Source organism: Hyaena hyaena, unplaced genomic scaffold (genome assembly GCF_003009895.1).
Source record: "Hyaena hyaena isolate Hyena2069 unplaced genomic scaffold, ASM300989v1 scaffold_1281, whole genome shotgun sequence".
NCBI lineage: Eukaryota > Metazoa > Chordata > Mammalia > Carnivora > Hyaenidae > Hyaena > Hyaena hyaena.
In genome coordinates, this window is record NW_024081918.1 from 362,345 (window position 1) to 375,076 (window position 12,732).

General features: G+C 48.6%; 1 protein-coding gene and 1 long non-coding RNA gene across 2 annotated transcripts in view; one reads left to right on the forward strand and one right to left on the reverse strand.

The window, feature by feature from the left end:
• Window positions 1–12,732, forward strand: part of SH3RF3 (SH3 domain containing ring finger 3) — a gene marked incomplete at its 3' end in the record, with an annotated part of 310,591 nt that overhangs the window by 239,645 nt on the left and 58,214 nt on the right. The gene's annotated exons all lie outside the window — the stretch shown is intronic.
• On the reverse strand, window positions 4,631–7,733 carry LOC120224906. The gene is made up of 2 exons (XR_005526700.1): window positions 7,622–7,733; window positions 4,631–4,930 (listed from the first exon to the last, which is right to left on the reverse strand). It is a non-coding gene; the product is annotated as an uncharacterized LOC120224906 (long non-coding RNA).

Consider the following 12,732-nt stretch of genomic DNA (forward strand, 5'->3'; position numbering starts at 1 on the left):
AGGAGCCATGTTCTGGATCCAGCAACATGAAGTGATTGTCCAGAGCCAGAGGCTATTTGGGGAACTTGGAGGCACACTGAGGAGAAGCAGGGCATGGGGGAACATTGGGTTGGACTGGTTTTTAAGGACAAACCATATGATGTTTAGAGGGGGCCTGACATGGGGACTGGCTGTCTGGAAGTGGCAGGAAGAATGTGGTTGCCCAATTGTGGATTTGGGAATTTGCCCAGATCTCCCTTTATTGGCGCTGTCCCAGGCCAACAGCACCTCCCCTTGCAGCTGTGTGCTTTTGCTAGGTCTCACTTCCCTCAGTGGATTGCAGGACATACAGGGCTCACACACTTCCCTCACAGCTGCGTGTCACTGCCTGTCCCACTTGCCCTGGACTCCATGGCTGTGTGGGACCAACTCCTACCAGGCTGAGGACATGGTTGAAGAGGGGATGGGCGCCCCTGTGTCTCACTTCCAGTCTTCACTCACATAGCTCCTGAGGCTGAGCCCCACACCCTCCTGGCCAGCTCCCAAAGCCCTCTGTGAGAGGCCTCTGCCCCTGCTGGGGTAAGAGCTTCCTCCTCATTCCCACCAATATCTGTGCTGACCCAGGTATAGGGACTGTTGGCATGCACTCAACCAGAGAGCACACTGTAGGCAGGACTCTATCCATTTCCTTCCCCTTCATATCCCCAGAACTCTGGACACCCAGGTAAGTGCAGTGGGAGGGTGACCCACCCACCCTTGAAAACTGGCTTTCCTGTGCTCTGTGCTGTAGCAACTAAGCAGATATATAGGTGACGACTGCTTGTCCTATGGACAGGTGGTGACATCTGGTAGTGAAAGCCCTGAGTACACCCAGGCCCAGAAACTGGCCACAAATGCCAAGGAAGCACTATTTCGTCTTCCTGCTGACTGGCAGAACTCCTGGGTTGTAAGGGAAGTCTTTTCTTCCCTCTTGTATGTCATATGTCAACCTTTATTTAACATACACATGTTCATGCATTTCCTTGTTTTGTGCTCTTACATTTAAACCTGTGGGTAAGGAGATGGCCCTCTGGGTTAGCAAGCCCATTGAAGTGGGCTTGCCTGTGTTCTTGATGATAATTTATTCAACTCACACTTGGAAGGACAGTGGCTGCCTTTGGCCACAGGTTGACTCTGGGACTCACAGGTGCCTCTCCTGTGCCATTTACCCCCACACTCCATAGGTGAAAGGAGCAGATCCTTGGGGGTTTGAGTCTAGAAAGGGCAGTGTCTGGAAGCAAGGTGTGGTGTAGGAAGGGAAGAAGCTGGGAGGAAGGATTTGAGTATATTAGTTGAGGTGTCAGTACCTTCTATGACAGGTGAACCCTGAAATCTTAGGATTTAACCACAATAGAGTATCATATCTGGCTGTTCTTTTTTTTAAATATTTTTATTTATTTATGAGAGAGACAGAGACAGCATGAGTAGGGGAGGGTCAGAGAGAGAGGGAAATACAGAATCTGAAGCAGGCTCCAGGCTCTGAGCCAGCTGTCAGCACAGAGCCCGATGCAGGGCTCGAACACACGAACCATGAGATCATGACCTGAGCTGAAGTCGGACACTTAACTGACTGAGCCACCCAGGTGCCCCATATCTGATTGACCAGGCTTACACAGGCACCAAGGAGACCAGGCAATGGGGCTCTACCATCTTTAACACATGGGAGTGAGGATAAAATGGGAGTTCCATGGGCCAGGCCTGGCAATTGACATCAGACCATCACCCACAGGCGGTGGCCAGAGCTCAGTCATATAGCTGCCTGACCACAAAGCTGCTGGGGACCCAGGAGGTGGGGGAAAAAGTGGATCCTCCGAACAGGAGGGCCTGCCCATTTATGATGATTTTTAGTTTTATCCTGTGCATGTTTCATTAGCACTAAGAAGGAAATGACATGAAATGACAGGCCATGTTCAGAGGACCCCTAAGGAAAATCTGTCCTCTGTGGAAGCATCTCTTGCCCACCAACCTGTGAGGGCATTCAATTGTGTGGCTGAACAAAGGTAAACTTGGAGGGACGATGGGCAGAGAAGTGAGGTCTCTGGCAGAGAGCCAGGAAAGGGGCACATCTTAAGCGGTTATCAGAGTCCCGGGAATGCTTCTCAGTTCTGTATTGGATGGGGCAGCCTACGGGGAGAATAGGAGAGGGGAAAGATAAAACCCAAGGGATAGCAGGGGATAATTGATAACTGGTACCTAGAGAAGAGACAAAGGAGGGGAGGAGGGTCCACCTTGACAGACTGGAGAGAAAACTGCCCTTCAGAGGGAGGAGGAGGTAAATGGGGGAAGTTAGGTGAATGCAGAGGGAGGTTCTGAGGCACACTGAGGCCTGGGTGGATGTTTGGACTTTATGCTGAGTTGTTCTTATCTCAGATACTTGGCATATTATTTGTTGTAAATGACAAGGTTCAGGACTTGAGAACAGAGGCCATGTGGGACTTTGCCAGGGAAAGACGGTGGGGGTATGTGGAAGAGATGCAGGAGCTGAGGGAGGAAGTGAAGGGTAGGCAAAGGGCTCCTGGATTTGGGGCCCAGCCATGTGGGGGTGCTAGTGGGACATGTGTGCTGGGCTGCAGGGTACTGCTAGGGGCTGAAGGTTCTGGCCGCCGCCTGTGGAGCCAGAATGCTGACCAGGGGAGACAGTTTGGAAAGAAGAGTTGACTCAGGAGAAAGAAGGCTCCCAGGCTATGGGTAATGATGGGAGGAAGCCCAGGTCCAAACAGGTCTGAGGGGCTGGAAGATGGAATTTGAAGGTTGAGTACCTGCTGAATTCCATTTTGTTTCCGTCTGATACCACAAATGCATCAAAGATAGCTCTGTCATTCATCACCCTACAGTGGTTAGCTAGGTATACCCCAGAGTGGCTTCTGCAGAAAGCCTGTTTCTCAAACCTGGAGCTAAAGTGTGGGCACATGGTGGGTCTGTCCTCTGGCTCCCGCTGTTGCAGGACAGCACAGCCCTTCTGTGCTGTGTTTCCTGCCCTCCTACTCCCAAGTGAATCCTTCGTAACCTCCCACAAGTGAGGGAGGAGCCCCACATCCTCAAGGCACTGGAGGCCTGGAGCATCTGCAGGCTCATGGGGGGAGGGGGCCTGTGTTCTGGACGGTGTGAGAGATGGGGGAATTGGGCCCGGCTCCGGAAAGTGAGGTGGGGGGCACCCTCATCCCAGGGCTAGCAGGAACCCAGAGCATTCTGACTTTGAAGAACCAGACCCCAGCCCTCTGTTGGTGTCAGTACTCATAAGCCCCGGTCCTGATGTTGAATTAATCCTTATGTGATGTTAGGGGAAACTGTTGATGTGATGCTGTTTCTAGATCTTGGAAAACCAATGGAGGCAGAAATGAAAATCTTGAGTTAGCCAAATAAATGAAGTACCAAAAACTGCAGTGGTAGTTACTAATGACAACTGTCTCCCGTTTGGGAGTCCTTGTCTTCAACACCATAATTACACTGTACATTGTTAGACACTTTGCTTCCAAGCTTCAGTTGATTACAATATTGAACTCAGCTCATCTTGCTCGTGTAACACACTTGTCTCCTTGTCACTTCAGATTTTACAAAAAGAGTATTATTTTGAACCTCCATCTCTAAATATGGTATTAAAACATTTGGTAATAACTTATTGGCACAACTGACAGCTTTCATTGGGAACAAAATAACTCTGAGGTTTAATTGTACATGCTCTTTACTGTTCTAACGTTGTGGGCAGCCATTCTACCCACTGGATTCGCCATCTCCTGATGCAAAGAAGAGATTGCTCATGATTTCGTCAACTTTGTCTTGGTTTTCCAGCATCCTTGACCAGGGCAGGCAGTGTGTTTTCAGAGGGGAAATGAGGAGCATGTTTGGCTTCTAAAGGAATGCTCATGCCAAGGTTCCTGGGGAAGGCAGCATGGACACAGGAGCTCAGAGACCTCTCCCTCCCCTTCAGCGTCCTCCACAGACCCTATGCTGTATGTGGGATCCTGGGTGGGCAGATTCACAGATGTGTTTCTGGTTGGGGACCTCATTCTCATTCATCACTCCTGGTCTGTGTCTCCTTCCTTCTACGGATTCCCTCTGCTCCTCACAGGAAAGCCAGCATCTCAGGAAATAATCTGGACATTGTGAGGGTAAAAGGGACTTCTCATTTCCTGCTCCCAGTTGACCTGCTACACCCTCCTTTCTGGGAACGTTGGGCCCAGGGTTGGAAGGCCTGTTGCTCTAGGTAAGGACTCTGCAAGCAGAGGCTTGCTTACCTGGCTTTTATTCTGCTGTTTGAAGCTTCTGCATTGAACATTCCCCTTGCTTCGCAATGTGGCTAAAACCATATCAGAAAGTCCTGTCAGGAGGATCCAGTGAGGTGGTAGGTGGGGGCCCCGTGTGGATGGTTCCACATCACACAAATGAAAGTAATGGTCCTACAGCCACTGGCATCTGTATCCAAGCACTTCTCAAGGAGCAGGTGGAAGGTTCTTGACAGCTGCTGATGTCTCTCTGACTTGGCTTCTCTTTCTCCCATGGGTTGTTGTCAGGGCAGTTCAGTGTGTGCAGACAGGTCGGGTCTGGAAACAGTGGTGCTGATGCCAGGTACTCACGGGCACCCAGGAATGCCCCCCACCAAGCACCAGGTTAGTAGTCTTATAAGGCTTTAATAACATTTCACTCTGATGCACTTTTAAAACCAATGACATGCAGCTGTGTCCTCATGTTTCACTGCAAAGCCAATGAGGTGACTTCATGTGGCTGCAGCTATTCCCCCAAGACTCTCCTGCCCTTGGAGCCAGGTCTGCTGCTGTGGAGGCTGGTGGGTGGGTCTGACCCCAGAACTTACAGAGGCGACACATCTTCTGTATGTAGCACATTTAGCCAAACCTCACCCATTCTTTCCTGTAGAGAGATTTCATTTGAGGCATGCTGCTGAAATTCCTGCTGTCTGTGGAAGGAGATGAAAAGCAACCTCAGTGAAGGGAACTGGCAAGTGAGAAGCACAGACAGATAGGAGCAGCCCACCCCCCTGGCAGGCAGTTTGGTGGCCAGTTTGAGTGTCTTGGGGAGTTCATCTCAGACACTGTGTTTCCATGTCTAGAGTTTGATTGGAGTTTTTCTTATGTCCTCTGTACCTCTCAACACCCAAGCTTGGCAGTATAGTCATAGTAAATATTCCAACGTGCTCATCTATGATTTATATCTTTTGTGTTGTTTCTGGTTCTATTTCTACTGAATTATTTTTCTCCTCTATAAATATCTATAAAATAGGTTTACAGATTGCATTTTCTTGCTTCTTTGCATGCCTGATATTTTTAATTGTATGCCAACTTTGTGAATTTTGCCTTTTCCAGTGCTAGATGTTTTTTTGTTCCTACAGATATTCTTAAGCTTTGTTCTGGGATGTCACTAGGTCACTTACAAACAGTTTGATGCTTTTGAGCCTTGCTTTTAAGCTCTGTTTCGAAGGAATAGGGCAGCCTCTAATGTAGAGGTAATTATCTCCACTTCCAAAGCTGTAATCTTCTCCACTCCATGCCCTGTGATTTATGAGGTTTTCACTCTCGAAAGTGGGAATGCAAACTGTTCCCAGCTTTGTGTGGGCCTCAGGGATTGTTCTGTCTTCCCCTTTTGGTGGTTCTTTTCCCAGCTCTGGGTAATTTCTTCCTATGAATGCCCCCATCAACACTCAGCTAGGAACTTTGTGGGCGGAGCTCTGCAGATTTCTCCTTTCGAGGACTCAGGCCCACTGACACCAGCCACTGTTGCCTCCTGAGAGCCAAACTGCCCTCCTCTCAACTCCAGGAGGACCTGAAGCTACAGGTGGCAGGCTTCACCTCTCTCAGAAGTTCCTGTCCTGAGCTGCTGATGCCTACCCACCGTGTTTGAAAGCCATGTTTCATAGATCTGTTCTCACCATGTCAGATCTATATTGCCCCATCTAGGCTAAGTGTCAACTTGTGACGGTTCAGGAATTTTGAAATAAAGGTGACAAGTCATTATGTTGTACACCATAAATTGGTAGAGTGTCAACTGTATCTCAGTAAAACTGGGGGAAAAGGTAAATAGGGATGAGAAAGTTAGAACCACAGGGGTATTTTTGGCAGAACAGGAAAGCTGCAGGTCAGCTGCGGTCTCCTGTGCTGCCTGTCCCCAGCTCCAGTGCCAAGAATAAGTAATCGAGGGCTTTTTAGAGAGACGAGGAACTGGTGGAAAGCCTTTGAGGGATTGTTTACTATGGATACTGGTGACCACCAAGTTCCAAACACTGTCATGTGCTCTCCCTCCATTTCCTCCCTTCCAATGTGCCCCTGCTTCCCCTGAGACAAGCTCAGGACACCTGAGCTCACTTCATCAGAAGCAATGTGAGGAAAAGACCTCGGGAAGGACACAGGAAAGAAACTTCTCAGGGATTTCTGCCATTGAATGGGGGTGTGTGTGTGTGCCATTTTGTTTAAAGTTTGTTTTATTTTTTTCTTGTTGCCTGGCCCATTTCTTACAAGCATCCACAACAGTGGGCAGCTGGCATAGGTATTCCCCCATATCTTGACTTGACTACAAGTCCTGCCTGCATTTCTGTGTCCATGTTTGGACTGTCCCTTCATGAAGACTTAATGCACTTAACAGGCAACTCCAGTTACCAAAGAGAGCACTGGCTGAGCAAGCTGAAGGAGGGTGGAGCAGATGGAACTAGTCAGGAGCCAGGCAGGACAGCTCCCGGCATCCCATGTTTTCTCTGTATCTGAGTAAAGTGGTCCAGGAGGCAAAGTCCTGGGCCCGTCAGGAGAACAGGCAGTGTGCTTTACCTCCACCAATTTCCCTTACTTTACTGCTGGAGGAATGACTTAAAGAAACAAGACAATTCCACAGAAAAGTAAGACTTCAGTTTCATACATTTGGCCCAGCCACAATCTGGGTCTCCATGTTTTCCTGCCAGCATCTGCACCCCAAGGCATGATGCATGCACACATATGTGTGATCATTGGGTTTTTCCCCCAACAAAAATGGACAAGTGCATAGGTACCAGCTCACCCTGGCTTTAATTACTTGGGAAGTTGACATCTTTATAATATAATATTGTACATTCCATAATTTCTGGGTGTGTTGTTGTTTGTCTCCTTAACTACAAATGTAAGGAGCCAAACCCTATAACACATAACTTTTTCCCATCTTGGTCTTGGCATTGTGCTGGCCCAAAATAGGCAATTTGTACAATATTGTTGGCTTGTGAGCCAATATTTCACACAACTAACCAAAGCATGTAAACCAACCCTCCGGCCACTTCTGGAAAGGTCTTGGCTGGGATGCTTGCAGCACGTAGGACTTAGGAGGTCCCTGGGAACCCACCTGTCCTCGCTCACCAGTCTTACCAGGAGCATCTATGGGAATAAGGAGGAGCCTCGCATTCTTGCCCAAGCCTGAGAGGTGCAGCTGCAGGCAGGCCAAGAAGAAAGCAAGAAAAGGCTTACATGATTTTCCATCTTCAAGAGACAAGTAGGGACTGACAATGTCTCAGTCCAGGATCAGCTGAAAATGCAGGTGACATTAGCAAAGAACCATCATTCCTGCCCTTGGTGTCTAAGCCTCTCACCTGTGTCTTGGCCTCAAGTTCGTCCAATGGGAAATGCAGCCTGCTTACCATGTACTTGTGCGACTGTTTCTGCCTCTGGCTCCTGCCTCTTTTCTTCCTCCCCCTCACATGTCACTCTCATGGGCAGTCATGATCCAGCATACGGAGTAGGTGAGGGATGGATTCTCTTTTCAGCAAACTGGAGCACCCTCCACTGGGCCCTTTGTGACCTCAGACTATTTCTGTCTTCATCTTCCTGTTACTCAGGGAGACAGATTTCTCACACTGCTCCCCCACAGGCTGTCCTGAACTGTCTACACCCACCTGCCCTTCCTCCACCACAATTACAATATGCTGCCTTTTCTCAGCTTTGCACATTCCTGTTCTGTCTCATCATTTCTACCTTTCCATTTGGGGTAGTCTGGGCCAGTGGCTCAGAAACTTTAGTGAACATTAAAATCACCTGGAATGCTCCAGATCGTAGCCACAGAGAGCTTGATGCAGCAGGTCTGGGTGGGCCCAAGAAGGAAGTTAGGGAGGAAACTTGTTTTGTTAGATTCCACTTAGTCCTAAGGATGGGCCTTGGCCATCAATGGGGGAGCCACCTACCCAGGCAGAGTCCTGCTTATAAACCCCCCTTTTCCCTAGGCCGTGGTAGTGGTAGCTGTTTTTCAAATGTGACAATGAGAATACATTTAGCTATGGAGAGATTTAACTCTGGGTGTTAATAAGGTGACAGTGAAATATTTCTTGGCTGAGGTTCAGGGCCTGTGTTTAGTGCAGAAGGAGCAGCGTATCTGGTTGTGTATCTGGAAGCAAACACATTCATCTGGAGTCACTGGGGTCACAAGGGGACTCCAGTGTCTTCCCTCCAGAGCTGACCACACTTTAGTGGGGAGATCTGCCCTGCAGGCAGGTCCAAACTGCTGCCTCACCATTAGTTCAGAAATTTGACAATGAATTATTAACAAGACTGACCCTGTGTGCCAGTTGGAAAATCCCTCACATGTCATTATACGGCTCTTTCCTGTTACCTTTTATTAATGCTTCCTGTTTGGAAAGGAGGGGATGTAAGTTGCTGGCGGCCCAGACATTTTTAAGATTCAGGTAAAATGCTCAAACCGTGCATGTGCATATTGAGAGACTTTCTATAGCTACACAATTCAACCAATTATTGCAAAATGAGAAAATGCAGCTAATTCTGGCTTCATCTTATATCTGCTTGACTTACTCAGAGAAACTCAAAGCTATTCTCTGTTACTTTTGTTTCTTTCAAATATTCAAAGTGAGAGCAATTAAGAATTACAGTTTGAAGCTACTGAGGACTCTCCTTCTGTCACAAGCTGGGACAAAGACTTAGTTTGTCGACCACACTTTCCCAGTTGTCTGTTTTCAGGGATTTTCCTGCCTGCCTCCCTGCCCCTATGGGGCACTGCCCCCCTCAGCACACTGCAGAGCTATGTTGGCCTCTCTACGAAACCATCTTAATGAGATTCTAGAGACTTCCAAGTTGCCATAAACATTTGTACTCCGGGCTGGCCTCCCATAGACAAAGGCACTGCCCTTCTTTCTAGGAGAAGTACCCTGGCCAGTGTCTCCAAGGAGAGCAAATGCGGCCATGTTCAGTCTGGGCGACTTCGCCTGTAAAATAGAAACACACCTGCCGATGCCAGAGTGGTTGTCAAGAGCTGGAGATTTGTTTGTGCCTTCTGCATTAGGTTTCTGTGAGCACATCTTAGCCCTTGGCTGAAACAGCATGTTTCCACTACTATGGCGCTCTGTGGGCTATACCTTTCACCATCATTCATTTCTTCATTCACCCATCCCTTCATTCCTTCATTTATTCATGGAGTGCCTGCCATGTGCCAGGTCCTGGAGATGCAGCTGACAGCAAAGCAGAAGAGAAATGTCTTGAAACCCACATTGTAGGGGGAGGAGACAAACAGTAGGGAAAAGAAACAAATTCTAGAGGGTAGTATATTTTCTATGGAGAAAAATAAAGCTGCCAAAGAGGGGAGCGACATGAGGTGGAGGGGACTGTAATTTTCATTAGCATGCTTGGAAGGCCCCAGGGGCGAAGTGATCTCTGAGTGAGGAGTTCAGGTTCCCGGTGGTGGCCTGAGCTGGCTCATGGCTGAGGGGCAGTGGTGGCCAGAGTGACAGACCAGTCCAAGTAGGGTGAAGTCGAGCAGACAGTGGGAGGCAGACTTCACAGGGTCTCCCAGGCCACTCAGGATGTCCAGGTTTGCTGTAAGCGGGGGGTTTGAGTTTGGGTCTGTCTCTCCTCTAGACCTGCCCACCACTCTGCATACAACCTTTATCCTCAGTCCACTGACTCTCCCTGATTCTCCTTGTTATTCATAAGCTCATCCCTGCTTTGACCTAGGGGGCTTTGTTAGTGTAACATGAATGTAGAAAGAACCTTCTGAACTAAAAGGTTTTAAGTTGCAGTGGTCAGACCCTCTGGGGTCTTGGGCCCCTCAGTACATGGAATGCTACCTCTCACCCTCTCCCAGCCACCCTGCACTCTAAGGTGATGTCTCTAAGATCCGTTTCACACAGTAACCAGGGTAAACTGGGTGGCCTCACTCCTGAAAGGCCTCCTGTGGAGCCGGTGACTCTTAGAATCAATCCAGACTCCTCACCACAGCCCGTGAACCCATGGAACCTGCCTGGCTTCACCCCTGCCCTGCTCACTGCCTCTGCTGTACAGACCCCTCCCTACCCTGGCAGAGGGCTAGCCATAGCACCAATCCACTGGGCTCACCCCTGCTCTGCTCACTGCCTCTGCTGTACAGACCCCTCCCTACCCTGGCAGAGGGCTAGCCATAGCACCAATCCACTGGGCTCACCCCTGCTCTGTCACCCAACAAACTTCCCCCTCCCTGGCCGTCAGTTTCCTCATCTGTATCCTGGGCATAATACACTTGCCTACCTCACTGGGCTCTGGTGAGGATTAAGTCAGTAACCTAAGTAAAGTGCATACAGCACTGGCTGGCACAGAGTGAGACCTAGGAGTTAGAAAATAGCATTACTGGGGCACCTGGGTAGCTCAGTCGATTAAGTGTCTGACTTCGGCTCAGGTCATGATCTTAAGGCTCGTGCGTTCAAGCCCCATGTCAGGCTCTGTGCTGACAGCTCAGAACCTGGAACCTGCTTCAGATTCTCTCTGCCCCTCCCCTTCTCACACTCTCCTTCAAAATAAATAAACATTTTAAAAAGTTTAAAAAAAGAAAAGAAAATAGCATTACTTTTCACATTATTGTTAGACCCCCTGTGTAGAGAGCAGGAAGAAGAAGCAGACAAGGTCTTATTGCAAAATTGTATTTTACTGTTAGTGTGTTGTGTTTGAGTCCTATTATATGAATAATGAAAAACAACTTTAATGCCTTAAAAAATTATTTGGAATAGTCTTCTCTTTCATTCAGAGTAAAGGAAAACAATCGTTTGGAGAATAAGCATCCATGAACTGTGTAGGGCAAGGGAGCCTTGTCTGGAATAATCAAGCTTTGAGAAAAGGGTCAACAGACCCTAAGGTCAGTACTTGGCAGGGGAGCACAGGCCCTGGGGGGGATGGCACCAGTCACCTGCAGAGGAAGGCGGCTCTGATCCCAGGGCTGAGCTAGAGGCACCCAACCCTTCCCAGCCTGCTCCCGGAGCAGGTCCCAGTGCTGAGGATGCAGGCTGAGCTGCTACACATGCAGGCCAGGCAGAAAGCCAGGTCCAGGATCAGGTTCAGAAGAATAATCCCCAGGGGGTCAATTTACACTTCTGTAAACCTTTTCATATTCAGACGGGGATGAATACATAGTTGAAATTCTGCCCTTGTTTGCAGTTTCTCACTGCTGAATTGGCAACACAGTTCATATGTTAACATGTTCTTAAATACATAAATTTGGGGGAGAATTTGTGGGGTTATCATTGGGGTTTTTCTGTCATAGTAAGTTTCGCATCCTGTTCTTGGATCCAGCTGAGAAAAAGATGAGTGTCTGAGTGATGGAAGTTCAAAGGTTAACTTCATTACAGTTAAATCTCAGTGGAAGAGTATGGATCAGATCTGGAAGTAAGGGAACCTGCTACTTCTTCACTCTCTGATCTAGACCTTGAGACCTCCACCCACCAGAGTGGAGACTGGAAAACCAACAGCCCTGCCTAGAATGGCTGCCACCACCACCATGCCCCCCACCGGGGGGACCTACAGCTTTGGAACAGAGTCCCTCCCCCTGGTCCCTGGAGATGGACCAGTGACACTGGATAGCTCCATCTGCCAGAGACACACACTGAGCAGTCACAGATGAAATTACATGGTTTCTGCAGTTTGCTTTAAAATACTCCAGAAAATCATTATGGGGGGTGGGGTGGCAGGCAGCACAAGAAACGGGAACAGCAGAATGGTGGTGGTTGCTGGAACTGGATAATGCGGTTTCATCCTTCAACTTTTATGTCTGTTAAAAGTTCAACGCTGTGTCAGACCTGCCCTCAGCAGTCAGGTAGGGAGGAGACAGGCGCAGAGGCCCAGCAAGTGCGCCATACCAGTGCAGGGTTTGGCACATTTTTTTCGCAACTCTGATTTGTAAGGCAGAAGCAGTCAGAAACAACAGGTAAGCTGGTGTGGCTGTGTCCCCAAACTACATACAGTAACAAGCAGAAGCTGCACTTGGCCTGTGGGGCTGGTTTGCTGGCCTCGGCTCTGTCCTCTGCTTAACCTCTCTAGGTTTCCATCTTCCTTCCATTTTGAGCCTCTGATGCCCTCTTGGCAGCCTTCCACCAGAGCACTATGCCAGGAAAAGCTCCCTCGGGCTCTGGATGTGACAGCCAAGCCAGTGCTTCCATACCCAAGACACCATTCCACTGGGCTGGAGGCCAAGCCACCAAGGAGGAGGGGACTTTTGCTAGACCTTCCCTGAAACGTCCTGCTCCTAAGACATACTTCATCTCACTAAACTAAACAACACCAAAGTCTTGTATGGTATCTCACACGTTTTTTACAAAATGAAACAGTATGTTAGTGCCACAACTCCTGAAATCTCACCGTAGGTCTGTCAATAACCCAACCTAATCTTCTCTTTTGTTTTTAATCACTTTGTGATTGTAAAACGAATACAAGGCTATTGTTCAAAACAGGGAAAGTCAGAAAAATATAAGCAAGGAAATTAAGCTCCCCTATAATCCTACCAGTA